Below are 16,442 nucleotides of genomic sequence, written 5' to 3'. Positions count from 1 at the left end.
TAGCAATAGAGTTCTGTAAGGGGGCATGCCCCAGTTGGTGTTCAAGGGGGGGGGAGGACAAAATTAAGCTGTAGAGCTAATGGAAGGGGTGAGATGTCAGCCTATCTAAGGCAGTGTTCCTTGAAGGGCAGAGTTTTCCTGAATTGTAGGAGGAATGGTGCTCATCTGATGTCAGAATGGAAGTTGTTCCAGATCCTGGAGGGGCGTAGGCTGAGAAAGTTTGTTTTCGTCTTCCTACAGTGTTTAGTCTGTAATCTGGAAATATCGAAGCCTCTCATCACATGCTGACCTCCAAATATTGTTAGTTTGTTAGCTAGGTAGACAGTGGCCTTCCTGTACGGGGTCCTATGAGTGATGCACCTGATATTAAATATGATCGGGGCTTGGTGGGGGAGTCACTGTAGATTGTACAGCATGAGGGTGATGTGGTCAGATCTCTTTAGGCCTTTGAAGAGCTGTGCTCCTTTGTGAAGGACGCTTTTCAGGAAACAGGGGTGGACTATGGGATGCTGTTGAGCAGGGCGTTATCTCCATCTAGATGGGAGGGGATACACACTTAAACTGTCTTTTTGAAGTGTTGTTCTGAGAGTAAAGCGTTCTCTTTTTTTTAGCAGAAAGAGGTGGAACCAGTTTTTTTATTATTCTTGGCAATGTATTCTTTCAGCGAGAGAATCGGATCAAGGGTGAATTCAAGGGATTTGATTTGTTCTTTCAGGAGGGGCGTGAAGTCCATCTCGTTTAAGTTGGAGAGCCGTGACTTAATTAAAGAATGGCATCCAACATATTACTGTAGACCGCTAATTGATTTACTAAATGCCTTTTATTGCCCAATAGTGGGCGTCTCAGATGAAACAATGCATGTTGGGATTAGCAGTTTCTGCAATATTCAATTTTATCCTCCAGTGGGTGTTACAATGTCACAATGTTAAAACCAATATTTAATTCCCTCCAGTGAACCGCCCATTACACAGTTTCTATTTGTTTAACCTGCTGTTCCGTTCCTGGCTTAGCTGGTCTAAGCCACGGACTCACTTCATTTTCAGCACGGTGGTGAAGACTTCACGGCTGAACGGCCGTCAAAAAGTTCCCAGCTGTGTCCACAAATGAATACGAACTCTCACGAGATTACCTTCACTGTTATGACACAACTGCCAACTTCATAGGCGGCATTTTCTTGCCTAACGCGTTCCGAACTCCTAAGTCCTTGAACACGGGCTAGTTTTGTGACATCCAACAAATTACGGCAGACTGCTAATTGATATACCAAATAAACAGTGCCATATTTCCCAGTGGTTTGTGTCTCTCTTCTCGCCGGAAGGAAGTTTGGAGAGTTTATGTGCTTTTTGGATACAATTACGGAAGGTGGTTGCCTCCGTGACCGAACCCACTCCCCGTGAAGCAGGCATGGGCTCTCAACCAGAGTACAGAGGATCCGAAAGCATTTTTCGCGGCCGCCCTCTAACGCAGCTGGAGATCTCCACAGAAGCCAGGAGACGGCAACGACGAGGTCGGAGGAGCAGTCGAAAGTGGTTTTCTACGGCGGTGAGTTGACCGGCGAGTGGTGTAGGTGGGGAGAAGTGAAAGGCACGGCTTGGGCTGATAGATCGAGATATAGCGTAATATCTACATGGATTGACCTCAGCATGTCAGCGGATGCAATTCGCCAGCGTGAAGCCGCGGCGGAGGAACTTTTTAGTAATCTGCCCAAAGCATCTACGAGTGGCGAAGTTCCTAACACTACCACTACAACCAAAGAATGTGATGCTAAAATACTCTTGAAGAAATTGGAGAAATGTATGCAGAAAGAAGTTATAAAGTGGTGGGAACAGGCGCGCAACACCCATTGGACTCACAGGGCTTCAGCCCCCCCCGTCGTGTGTGGCAGCCCGGGATGAGACACCTTCCCGGGCAAAAAAGCAGCCGCGCCCGAGCACTTCACAGGTCTTTAAAAGACCATTTGCATGTTAATGAGGCCTTGCTGTTGTTTCACCCCTTCTAAGAGCCCCTGAGCTCCACTCTGCCTATTGCTTAAAGTTCAGCCCCCCCCGAAATTTTTGCTCAGCCCCCCCCGAAATTTTTGCTCAGCCCCCCCCGAAATTTGGCTCTAGTTGCGCCTCTGGGTGGGAACATAAATCACTTACAAAGTATGAGGAAGCGGGACGTGTCCCACAGGGGCTGAGAATCCTATTAGCTCGGAGCCCGAATCCACGTATGTTAAAAGAATGGGGCGAAAGCAATTTACTGGTGTCTATGAATTTGGTGAGAATACTGGTGAAATATGCAGGAATCGATCGACAAGCCTTGATTTTAGAAATTGAGCAAATGAATGAACAATTAAGTAAGCTAGAACCGAGTGAATTCATATTGAAAACATGAAAGGAAATACAGGAACAATTAACTAAGCAAGAGGAAAAAATTAAAATACGCAAAGATTACAAGTTCTCCCGCGATAAAAGTGACAATGAACAAGGCCGGATATTTACGTTCGCACAAAAATATAAAAATGCAAAGAAAATAAAACTAAATTCTAAACCAACGAATTCTGCAGCAACTTCGGCACAATGCTCAAATAATATTGAGAATGAAACCTCTTCTAATGTAGATGGCGACTCACTTACCAGCGATATGTCATCGGAAAGTGGGAGCATGAGCAGCATTGGCGAATCAGGGCAAGCAAGAAAACTCGACGTAGGAGAAGAGATTGATTTTTTTAGCGTCGGATCATCACAAAAAACAGTGGGCCCACGCGATCAAAAGAGGAAAATAGAACCAGAAAAAACGCAAGGAGAAGGGAAAGGCGCAAAAGGAGGAAATACAAAACCAAAAAAGACACACTGGCGCAGGAAATTAAGGCAGATGACAACACCATTATCAATCTGTCCACAATGGTGTTGACAGAGGTGGAAAAACAATTACTATCATTGGGGTTGTCCTTCTGCCTGGTCAGCGATTTTCATTATGCGTGCACAAGGGTAGACGTTTTCTGTATCATCCGCAAGTTAAAGCTTAAAAAATTCTTTGCTATCAATGAAGGGCTTAAAGAAACACAACAGAGTAATACCAATATGAATCATTCCAGTACAGAGCTCCTAGCATCTGATATTCCAACATTACTCACCTTGCATGATCTCAGTAGCAATAGCAATATGATAGATCAGGAACATATCAATGGGAAGTCAACACAAGAATGATTGTCAAATGCCAACATCAGACAGCGAGGAGCGAGCATGAGCCCTTTCAAGCCCAAATCGGATTTCATTCCAGCTATGCGGAAGGATGCAATAGATATCTTCCGTGAGGTTGTCACGGGGAGTATCAAAAAGTTACATCATCAAACATAAAAAACGTTACAAAAATTACCAAGAATTACAATACACCAGATTGATGAAAAAACGGAGTGACAATCATGAGGTAGTTGTTACTAAATCCGACAAGGGCGGCAACATAGTGATTTGAGCGCAAAAAGATTGTCTATTGGAAGCACGTAGACACCTTGATGACCAGTCCTGCTATGAAAGAACTAATCATAAACAATGTAATCTAGCCAAAGAAACCTTGAAAAAGAATTTTCTACAATGGAAAAGAGAGGGAGTCATTTCCATGGAAGAATATCAATTCTTAAATGTAGAACATCCGGTAATACCAAGGCTATATTTTATTCCCAAAGTCCACAAAAAGACCTCACCGATACCTGGTAGACCGATTATTTCAGCCATTAATAGTGTGGGGGAACAAGCGACGCAATATGTGGACTTTTTTCTGCAGGACTTTGTGAAACGGCTCCCTACTTATGTAAAAGACACAGGGGACTTCCTTAAAAAGTGCATGATGTCCAGTGGGCAGAAGATTTTATGTTCATCACTCTGAACATCGAATCGCTTTATACAAGCATCGAACATACCACAGGTTTAAATGCAGTCAAACACTTTTTAAACACTAGGCCTATGGACTGCTACAACCATAATAAGATGCTGCTAAGTTTAGCCTCGTGGTGTCTGTACAACAACTATTTTACATTTGGTAACAACATTTACATACAAAAGAGGGGTGTGGCGATGGGGGCCTGTTTCTCTCCCAGCTATGCATGTTTGCATGTTGGCTGGTGGGAGGAACAGGTCCTTAAGCGCACACACTCCATTGAGTTTGCCAACCATGTACAATACTGGTTAAGGTATATTGATGATGTTTTTATTGTGTGGAGAGGGGATGAAAAGAGTGCCATCGATTTTATTCACAACATCAATATAAATACTGCTAACCTCAAATTTACTTCGCAGATCAGGCAAAGAGAGCATTGAGTTCTTGGATGTAAGAGTGTATATTAAGGATGGTAAAATAGCTACCACAACACATAGAAAAGTCACTGGTGGTAATTCTACGCTCCATGCCAGCAGTGCACACCCAAAACATCCAATCAACAACATTCCATTTGGGGAACTCTTACGCCTCAAAAGAATCTGCAGCACAGAGGAAGACCTTAATAACTGTACCCAGGAGGCCCTAACTAGATTTAAAAAGAGAGGATACAGTGAGACCATTGTAAAGGAGGCAGTCAGAAAAGTGAGTGAGAGACCTAGAACATGCCTTTTTGCCACCAACTTGGTAGAAGAAGTATCCAACCCAGTAGACAATGCCCCCAGACTGATAACTACATACAATAAACAAGAAAGAAAGATTAGGTCAATAATAAGGCGCAATTGGCCAATAGTGCTCACGGATGGAGTGTTAGCTCCGAGACTCCCAACGCAACCTACCATCACATACAGGAAAGGTCTTTCCATGAGAACACAGATTGCTAAAAACAGCCCAAAGTTAGCAACAACTAAAATGTGGTTACAACCTAGACAAGGTTTCTATAGATGCTCTTCATGCAGAGCATGCAAGTTTGGAGAAAATACAACACGATACTCCACTCCCTTCCGCCCCGACATGATTACCATCAAGGGCAGCTTCAACTGCAGAACAGAGTTTGCGGTTTATGTTCTGACATGCACCTGTGCCTTGAGATATGCGGGAAGTACGAAGCTGCAGGTGCATGTCAGATTACTGCAACACTTGCGAGCCATTGTAAATAACGATGCCGCATATCCTGTGGCTTGTCATTTCAGGCAAGAACATAATAATGATCTTAAATGCTTGAAGTATTTTGTGGTGGCTGTCATTCCTAAACTCCGAAGAGGAGGAGATAGAGAAAAGCTGTTGAGACAGCTAGAGTCAAGAATGATACTTGAGCTAGACAGCAAATCTCCCAATGGATTTAACAATACGGAAAATCTGCATTATTTCCTGTAAAGACCTAGAGTGATGATAGGAGAAATAATTGATATAACTATGAAAGTTATCCTCCTTTTGGTCAATATCCCTCCACTTTGTTCTAGATCAGATGCAATGTTAGTACTGAGTATTTGATTACTGATATATAGTCCATGCCGTGCCTTTATTCTATCTTGGCTTGCACTATGACTTTTTAAAGATTTTCACGAGTGTAGTTTTTGAATCTTTTATATTTTTAAGCACTTGCACTTTAATAGGTCAGTTTGACCGGAGGTAGCACTTTACTAAGCACATAGCACTTTCACTAGTCTGCATAGTTTGCTCAATCTCTAGAACCTGCACAGCAGGATTATTCCCTCGAGATCGGCATTGGGATTAAACTATTGTAAGAGTCTGAGTCTCATACATAATTGCATTTATGCAGGAAGATGGCCAATTGTGGTTCTCTAACCTTTGCAGTGATTTGCACTTTTTGATGTTTACATGGTTCTATGCGATTTTTCACATTTCTGCTTGTAATATCATAAATAGGCTAATAGGAGGCCTCCCAGGCATTATAAAGGAGTCCCTATGCCCAGTTGTGTATAAAGGAGTGATATTGTACCTGTAAATATGACAATTTTGTGATTTATGGTTTTACCCCTTTTTCATAACATGATCTGCATTATTTATTTATGAAGCAAATTGCTCTAATTATGAATGTTATAACTATGCATTTATAATTAGTATGACTGGTTTTTACAACAGCACATATCGCTATGAATTACCATGTTTGTATTATTGTGTATTCAGTGCCACAATACCGACTTTAATGTATTGTTAAAATCAGGTAGATGCATGAAACAAACGAAAACAGACTTTTCACTATGTGGAACTTTGTGCTGGTGGCTCTTCTATGTTTATACACCACGTGGTTAGGTAACAAAGCATATTTAAAAAAAGATGGCAAACTGAGTTTGTTTGTATGTGATCAAGGACAAGTGTTGTCCGAAATGTGTCGTAACTGAGGATTAAAAGAATAGTGCCATATTTCCCAGTGGTTCGTGTCTCTCTTCTCGCCGGAAGGAAGTTTGGAGAGTCTATGTGCTTTTTGGATATATCCATGTTGTAAACTCATTAATACAACAGTGGGAATATTATCGCAACTAATCGGCCCATACCAAGCATCTTATACAGAAGAGCTCACACTTAAAAAATATACCTCATTGAAATACATGCGTTTGTGTGCATTGTAATTCAATCAATATAAACTGATAAAGAAAGTGCCACATATTTAAGTGAGCGGCCCCTGCACCTGATATTCCCACTGTTGTATTAATGAGTTTACAACATGGATATGTGAATTACTGCTATGATATACTTCAGCCACTTTCAGTTCCATTAACGGAACATGCGATGTTTGTATTGTGTATTATACTTTTAACATCGTCACAAAATGGCCGCCACAGTTGACAGTGTTTTATATACATTATATGGGTGTAGACCGTCTTATATCTTTTTAAGGGAAGTGGATAAATCACGAGTGATGAATTTGTGTAACTAGTAGCGTGAGCAAGGCGTAAGCCGAAACGCATCGTTTTTCCAGCCATTAAAACTTTATTCAGCATGTTGGAGTGTCCGAGTACTTTCTGACAATAAGCAGAGGATTTTGGAATGCATATATATATATATTAATTCACAATTTAAAGGGGACTGAACATAGTAAATTAAAGGTACAGGAGACAAACATACTGTCCAATATTTAATTTGCATTTAATTGACAATTTGTACATTTCAATGTAACTTTTCAGTTGAATTAATCAAGGTATTCAGACCATGGACAGATTTTTATGCAATTTATGAATTTATTTTATTTTAAATTCATAGGCATATCAACTGAACAAGTACAGTTTAATTAGTATTAACTAAGATTTGTGAAGATACTAATATCTCTCTCTGAGATGTAACCAAGTCAAGTACAATATTTTATAAACAATTTACAAATTTTTTATAAATATTTTATTTGTATTTATGCAACCTTTAATAAGAATATCTGATTTGTATGGTTTTAATACTTATTTAAAGTGTTCGTTTACCTTTATCTGTTATTAATCTATGCACTGTCACTTTAAGCACTGGTTAAAGCATTACGCCAAAAAAGCAAAAAAAGAGAAAAAAAGTGTATAAAAAAACACCCACCTGACAGAGCGTGTCATGTGATCAAGGCCCGTTACGGGCTGAAACGCGTCGTGGCTGGAGAGGTCTCAGGGAAATAAAGAGTACATTTTGCTGCACGAATCTGTGGTCTGTGCTTCGTTGTCTCGAGGAGGTCGTATCTGCTGACGAAGTATATGCTAATAAGGAAAGCCGGTTTTTGACTTCTATGGTTTAACACGGACCCCCCCGCAACGTTGGGTGCAGCCATCAAAGGAGTCAGCGCTTGCTCCACAAGCTGTTCAGCAAATCCGGGAGGATTATTTTGGTGACACCTCCCGATGGACGAAAACACACAGCAGGAGTATATCCGGGAGCTACAAAGCTGTTACCAGGTAGGCGAGTACGGGTCAAATTGGCACGTAAGCTTTGCCGGTAATTTGCAGAAGGCAAAAGGACTATACCGCTGCTCAAATTAGTTAAAGTCGGGTGCGGGGTTTGTGCGGTTGGTGCGAGTGCGGGGCTATCAACCACAAGCTCTTCACAGCCAGCATCAAACCAGCTAAAACACTCTACACATTTCCCGAAAAGACCATGACAGCCGACGCGCTCCGTGAACGGGAGGCGGCCGATATGTTTAATGACACCAAACGGCCAACAGTGGACTCAACGTCCCAGAATGCACCTGCGGGGCTCCGCAACACTAGTTTAAGGGACAAAGTCAAGGCACTGAAAAAATTAATGGGGACCGAACAAAAAAAGTGGTGGGAGGCTAAATCCCTCCAACGTTATGTTGACGTTGGAAGGGTACCTCGTGGTCTAAGAATTCCTTTAGCACCAAGCTATGATGATCCTGATAGAGACATGAAGAAGGAGTGGGCTGAGGCCAACTTGGACTCATCGCGCAGACTCCTGCTCATCCTGGTCAAATATGCTGAAAAGGACAGAGTCAAGCTGTTGGAACAAATTGAGATTCTTAACATAGAGATAGAAGCCATGGGCCAAAAAGAAGAAATTGCAAAACTAAAAGATGAAATGACGAAGAGGTTAAAGAGAGAAGAGGACACAATAAGGGAAAGGAAAGCTTATAAATTCCACAGAGACCGTACCGACTATGAAAGCGGACAAATCTTTACATTTGCCAAAAAATATGATTCTTTGAAAGTTTCCAAATATAAGGGAAGTCAGACTGACAAAAGAACTCCTGCCACCAGATCCAATACAGATGGGGTATCTTCGAATTCGGAGCTCAGTTCGGCACTTGAGAGCGAAACTGAAATTGAATCCCGCAATCAAACACTTCAACAAATTCCAGTATCACTTTCACTGGCAGATGAGGTTGATTTTTTAGTGGAAGAGCGCAGGTAGACCCTGCACCCAAGACCACAACAAAGCAAAGCGCAAACAGAACATCCAAACTCCGGGAAAGAAGGCGGGCAAGGAAAAGACATTACCAACAGCAAAACACAACAAAAGAAAAAACAAAAGAGGAATTGGAGACGTTAGGAGAGCACAAACATAATATAAACCCCACAGTCTTAAACCTCACAGAAGTAGTACTCAATAAAGCAGAACAACAACTTCTCTCTTTGGGACTCTCTTTTTGCCCTGTAAGTTTCTTTAACTATGTCACCACGCGATTTGACGTGTATAAAAGTATCAGAAAATTAAAATAAAAAAAACATTTTCAACAAGCAAATCTACAGCAAAAAAAATCAAGGAGTGAAATGACAAATATCCAAACTGTTCACATTGATCAAGGGGACACTCTAAACAGTCTCACTCAATCAGACAGGGGTTTGCTTACTGATATGGAAGAATTATTGGAAGAAAATCAGATCTCCAGTCCCAAGATAACAACAAGTGACAGAGGCAATGACAGTGATATACAAATGAAACCTAAAACACCATTCAAACCCTGTTCTACATTCCACCCACTAATGATTTAAAGATTTGATTGATAATTTTCACGACAATGTGGTAGTTGGATTAAAAGATTTAAACCATAAAATTCAAAATATTACAAAATCTAGAACCAAGAAACAAGAAATCCAATTCAATGCTCTAATGGCTAAACTAAAAAAGAACCCAGTTATTGTCGTGTGCAATGCTGATAAAGGCGGTAATGTTGTTCTTTGGAAAAAGTGTGAATACATTACAGAAGCCATGAAACAACTCAAAGCCAATGACTGTTAGCGACGTAGTGATTATCCAACCTTGCGCAAAATAACAAATGATTTCAACATGAAACTTATTGGGTGGAAAAATACGGGACTGTTAACAGTGGATGAATTTAAATTCATGAAGAATGATAAACCAGTAGTCCCCATTTTGTATTTTATTCCAAAGATCCACAAAAATGCACAACAACCACCCGGAAGACCAATTATTTCGGCACGCAACAGTTTACTTAAAAATACTTCCAGATATGTGGATTATTTCCTACAGGAACATGTCCAGAGTTTAACATCCTACATTAGAGACACGAGTGACTTTCTAGTGAAACTGTTGAAATATCCATGGCGACAAGATTACTTATTAATGACACTGGATGTGACATCTCTATATATGTCAATTAACCATAGGGATGGATTAAAAGCTCTTGAATTTTATCTGGCCAAAAGAGGATTGCAATACGCTCAACACAGTGCTATGATTTTAAATATGGTAGAAGTTTGTTTGAACAACAATTACTTTCTGTTTCAAAACACCCTTTACCAACAGTTGCGAGGAGTAGTGATGGGGGCCAGCTTCTCCCCTAGCTATGCCTGTCCCCACATGGGCTGGTGGGAGGAGCTGGTGCTACTTAAGGAGCATACCACCTACGTAACCAAAAATATTAAGGCTTGGTGGAGATATATTGATGACCTTTTTGTAATATGGGATGGGTCAACCAGTGAGGCAGAAGAATTTATAAAACGGCTAAACAATAGTTCATTGAATTTACATTTTACAGCATCTATTAGTAATACAAGCGTTAACTTTTTAGATGTTGACATTTTTGTTGAGGACGGCAAAATAGAAACCAAGCTACACAGGAAGCCGACGGCAGGAAATACTGTACTACATGCAGGCAGTTCACACCCCAAGCATCTCATACACAGTATACCGTATGGCGAGACGCTGAGATTGAGATGCATCTGTAGCTGTGATAGAGACCTAATTGTTGAGCAAGAAAACAGAAAAAGAAGATTTCAGGAAAGGGGGTACACTACAAAGTGCTTAGATGCTGCAATCCTCAAAAGCAGGGGGAAAACTAGGGAAACCCTTCTCAACAAGAACTCAGACACTAACGATACAGTAACAGAAAATACAAACAAACAAGATCAGGAGAATGTGTTTAGATTTATCCTTCAATTTAATAAACAAGAAAGAGAAATTAGAAAGTTTCCAAATATAAGGGAGGTCAGACTGACAAAAGAACTCCTGCCACCAGATCCAATACAGATGGGGTATCTTCGAATTCGGAGCTCAGTTCGGCACTTGAGAGCGAAACTGAAATTGAATCCCGCAATCAAACGCTTCAACAAATTCCAGTATCACTTTCACTGGCAGATGAGGTTGATTTTTTAGTGGAAGAGCGCAGGTAGACCCTGCGCCCAAGACCACAACAAAGCAAAGCGCAAACAGAACATCCAAACGCCGGGAAAGAAGGCGGGCAAGGAAAAGACATTACCAACAGCAAAACACAACAAAAGAAAAAACAAAAGAGGAATTGGAGACGTTAGGAGAGCACAAACATAATATAAACCCCACAATCTTAAACCTCACAGAAGTAGTACTCAATAAAGCAGAACAACAACTTCTCTCTTTGGGACTCTCTTTTTGCCCTGTAAGTTTCTTTAACTATGTCACCACGCGATTTGACGTGTATAAAAGTATCAGAAAATTAAAATTAAAAAAACATTTTCAACAAGCAAATCTACAGCAAGAAAAATCAAGGAGTGAAATGACAAATATCCAAACTGTTCACATTGATCAAGGGGACACTCTAAACAGTCTCACTCAATCAGACAGGGGTTTACTTACTGATATGGAAGAATTATTGGAAGAAAATCAGATCTCCAGTCCCAAGATAACAACAAGTGACAGAGGCAATGACAGTGATATACAAATGAAACCTAAAACACCATTCAAACCTTGTTCTACATTCCACCCACTAATGATTTAAAGATTTGATTGATAATTTTCACGACAATGTGGTAGTTGGATTAAAAGATTTAAACCATAAAATTCAAAATATTACAAAATCTAGAACCAAGAAACAAGAAATCCAATTCAATGCTCTAATGGCTAAACTAAAAAAGAACCCAGTTATTGTCGTGTGCAATGCTGATAAAGGCGGTAATGTTGTTCTTTGGAAAAAGTGTGAATACATTACAGAAGCCATGAAACAACTCAAAGCCAATGACTGTTAGCGACGTAGTGATTATCCAACCTTGCGCAAAATAACAAATGATTTCAACATGAAACTTATTGGGTGGAAAAATACGGGACTGTTAACAGTGGATGAATTTAAATTCATGAAGAATGATAAACCAGTAGTCCCCATTTTGTATTTTATTCCAAAGATCCACAAAAATGCACAACAACCACCCGGAAGACCAATTATTTCGGCACGCAACAGTTTACTTAAAAATACTTCCAGATATGTGGATTATTTCCTACAGGAACATGTCCAGAGTTTAACATCCTACATTAGAGACACGAGTGACTTTCTAGTGAAACTGTTGAAATATCCATGGCGACAAGATTACTTATTAATGACACTGGATGTGACATCTCTATATATGTCAATTAACCATAGGGATGGATTAAATGCTCTTGAATTTTATCTGACCAAAAGAGGATTGCAATACGCTCAACACAGTGCTATGATTTTAAATATGGTAGAAGTTTGTTTGAACAACAACTACTTTCTGTTTCAAAACACCCTTTACCAACAGTTGCGAGGAGTAGTGATGGGGGCCAGCTTCTCCCCTAGCTATGCCTGTCCCCACATGGGCTGGTGGGAGGAGCTGGTGCTACTTAAGGAGCATACCACCTACGTAACCAAAAATATTAAGGCTTGGTGGAGATATATTGATGACCTTTTTGTAATATGGGATGGGTCAACCAGTGAGGCAGAAGAATTTATAAAACGGCTAAACAATAGTTCATTGAATTTACATTTTACAGCATCTATTAGTAATACAAGCGTTAACTTTTTAGATGTTGACATTTTTGTTGAGGACGGCAAAATAGAAACCAAGCTACACAGGAAGCCGACGGCAGGAAATACTGTACTACATGCAGGCAGTTCACACCCCAAGCATCTCATACACAGTATACCGTATGGCGAGACGCTGAGATTGAGATGCATCTGTAGCTGTGATAGAGACCTAATTGTTGAGCAAGAAAACAGAAAAAGAAGATTTCAGGAAAGGGGGTACACTACAAAGTGCTTAGATGCTGCAATCCTCAAAAGCAGGGGGAAAACTAGGGAAACCCTTCTCAACAAGAACTCAGACACTAACGATACAGTAACAGAAAATACAAACAAACAAGATCAGGAGAATGTGTTTAGATTTATCCTTCAATTTAATAAACAAGAAAGAGAAATTAGAAAGTTTCCAAATATAAGGGAGGTCAGACTGACAAAAGAACTCCTGCCACCAGATCCAATACAGATGGGGTATCTTCGAATTCGGAGCTCAGTTCGGCACTTGAGAGCGAAACTGAAATTGAATCCCGCAATCAAACGCTTCAACAAATTCCAGTATCACTTTCACTGGCAGATGAGGTTGATTTTTTAGTGGAAGAGCGCAGGTAGACCCTGCGCCCAAGACCACAACAAAGCAAAGCGCAAACAGAACATCCAAACGCCGGGAAAGAAGGCGGGCAAGGAAAAGACATTACCAACAGCAAAACACAACAAAAGAAAAAACAAAAGAGGAATTGGAGACGTTAGGAGAGCACAAACATAATATAAACCCCACAATCTTAAACCTCACAGAAGTAGTACTCAATAAAGCAGAACAACAACTTCTCTCTTTGGGACTCTCTTTTTGCCCTGTAAGTTTCTTTAACTATGTCACCACGCGATTTGACGTGTATAAAAGTATCAGAAAATTAAAATTAAAAAAACATTTTCAACAAGCAAATCTACAGCAAGAAAAATCAAGGAGTGAAATGACAAATATCCAAACTGTTCACATTGATCAAGGGGACACTCTAAACAGTCTCACTCAATCAGACAGGGGTTTACTTACTGATATGGAAGAATTATTGGAAGAAAATCAGATCTCCAGTCCCAAGATAACAACAAGTGACAGAGGCAATGACAGTGATATACAAATGAAACCTAAAACACCATTCAAACCTTGTTCTACATTCCACCCACTAATGATTTAAAGATTTGATTGATAATTTTCACGACAATGTGGTAGTTGGATTAAAAGATTTAAACCATAAAATTCAAAATATTACAAAATCTAGAACCAAGAAACAAGAAATCCAATTCAATGCTCTAATGGCTAAACTAAAAAAGAACCCAGTTATTGTCGTGTGCAATGCTGATAAAGGCGGTAATGTTGTTCTTTGGAAAAAGTGTGAATACATTACAGAAGCCATGAAACAACTCAAAGCCAATGACTGTTAGCGACGTAGTGATTATCCAACCTTGCGCAAAATAACAAATGATTTCAACATGAAACTTATTGGGTGGAAAAATACGGGACTGTTAACAGTGGATGAATTTAAATTCATGAAGAATGATAAACCAGTAGTCCCCATTTTGTATTTTATTCCAAAGATCCACAAAAATGCACAACAACCACCCGGAAGACCAATTATTTCGGCACGCAACAGTTTACTTAAAAATACTTCCAGATATGTGGATTATTTCCTACAGGAACATGTCCAGAGTTTAACATCCTACATTAGAGACACGAGTGACTTTCTAGTGAAACTGTTGAAATATCCATGGCGACAAGATTACTTATTAATGACACTGGATGTGACATCTCTATATATGTCAATTAACCATAGGGATGGATTAAAAGCTCTTGAATTTTATCTGGCCAAAAGAGGATTGCAATATGCTCAACACAGTGCTATGATTTTAAATATGGTAGAAGTTTGTTTGAACAACAACTACTTTCTGTTTCAAAACACCCTTTACCAACAGTTACGAGGAGTAGTGATGGGGGCCAGCTTCTCCCCTAGCTATGCCTGTCCCCACATGGGCTGGTGGGAGGAGCTGGTCCTACTTAAGGAGCATACCACCTACGTAACCAAAAATACTAAGGCTTGGTGGAGATATATTGATGACCTTTTTGTAATATGGGATGGGTCAACCAGTGAGGCAGAAGAATTTATAAAACGGCTAAACAATAGTTCATTGAATTTACATTTTACAGCATCTATTAGTAAGACAAGTGTTAACTTTTTAGATGTTGACATTTTTGTTGAGGCCGGCAAAATAGAAACCAAGCTACACAGGAAGCCGACGGCAGGAAATACTGTACTACATGCAGGCAGTTCACACCCCAAGCATCTCATACACAGTATACCGTATGGCGAGACGCTGAGATTGAGACGCATCTGTAGCTGTGATAGAGACCTAATTGTTGAGCAAGAAAACAGAAAAAGAAGATTTCAGGAAAGGGGGTACACTACAAAGTGCTTAGATGCTGCAATCCTCAAAAGCAGGGGGAAAACTAGGGAAACCTTTCTCAACAAGAACGCAGACACTAACGATACAGTAACAGAAAATACAAACAAACAAGATCAGGAGAATGTGTTTATATTTATCCTTCAATTTAATAAACAAGAAAGAGAAATTAGAAAGTTGATTACAAAAAACTGGACCCTGGTTTTAAGCGACCCTACTATTGGGCATCTGCTGCCAAAAAAACAGCGATTACATACAGCAGGGCTATGTCTATGAAGGATATTCTAGTCCAGAATGACCCGTCTAGTCTCAACAAGAGTACATGGCTAGCTCAAAGAAAGGGATTTTTCAAATGTAAGGTGTGTAAAGCATGCAAACATGGCAGTAATCACACATCATACAAAACCCCTTTCAGCAATAAAGAAAATCCCATTACTAAGGCCCTCAATTGTAAATCTGACCGTGTCGTCTATGTGCTGGAGTGCCCATGTGGGTTAAGCTACGTGGGTAGCACGATCCTACAAGGACATAAGAGGGTACTTCAGCACATCAGAGCGATTAAGAACAAAGATCAGACATACCCAGTGGCCAGACACTTCAGTGAGGCACACAATGCAGATCCCACAGGCCTGAGTTATTTCTTGATTGATTCAGTCCCATTAAACAAGAGGGGAGGTGACAGGGAAAGAACACTCAGGCTTATGGAAGCTAAGTATATCATGAACCTAGATACCAAGCATCCAAAAGGTCTGAACGCCACTGAAGAACTCTACATATGTCTATGAATGTCCCAGTTCCTAACATTCCTCATCATTTGAAGAAACTTATTGATGACTAGTGTTCCATAATATTGATATAGATACATGCATTCTGTCTTAAATACTAGTTTATATATTATGCTAGCCGCCTAACCAACATATTACTCTATACACACATAGTTTTAACACATAGGGTGGGTCAACAGGTTTTTTACATAGGTATTTTACATAATATTTTAATATCGGGTTTTAGTAAGCTTAGTCGAATTTTAAAAATTATATTGCACTTGCACTTTAATTCACAACTTATAGGGAACTGAAAATAGTAAATTAAAGGTACAGTAGACAAACATACTGTCCAATATGTAATTTGCATTTAATTGACAATTTGTACATTATAATGTAACTTTTCAGTTGAATTAATCAAGGTATTCAGACCATGGACATATTTTTATGCAATTTATTAATTTAGTTTATTTTAAATTCATAGGCATATCAACTGAACAAGTATAGTTTAATTAGTATTAACTAAGATTTGTGAAGATATTAATATCTCTCTCTGAGATGTAACCAAGTCAAGTACAATATTTTATAAACAATTTACAAATTTGTTATAAATATTT

At 39.7% G+C, this 16,442-nt stretch overlaps 1 long non-coding RNA gene across 1 annotated transcript in view; it reads left to right on the top strand.

Moving 5' to 3' along the window:
- Positions 1-1,217: 1,217 nt before the first annotated feature.
- LOC146830960 (uncharacterized) overlaps positions 1,218-16,442 on the top strand; it is an 85,240-nt gene continuing 70,015 nt past the window's right edge. The window contains exon 1 of the long non-coding RNA XR_014961217.1: positions 1,218-1,542. This is a non-coding gene — a long non-coding RNA (uncharacterized LOC146830960). The remainder of the gene's footprint in view (positions 1,543-16,442) is intronic.

Source organism: Triturus cristatus, chromosome 5_1 (genome assembly GCF_964204655.1).
Source record: "Triturus cristatus chromosome 5_1, aTriCri1.1, whole genome shotgun sequence".
In the NCBI taxonomy this organism is placed as follows: domain Eukaryota; kingdom Metazoa; phylum Chordata; class Amphibia; order Caudata; family Salamandridae; genus Triturus; species Triturus cristatus.
Note: the sequence above shows the minus strand (reverse complement) of the source record. Positions and strands in the feature narration are given on the sequence as shown.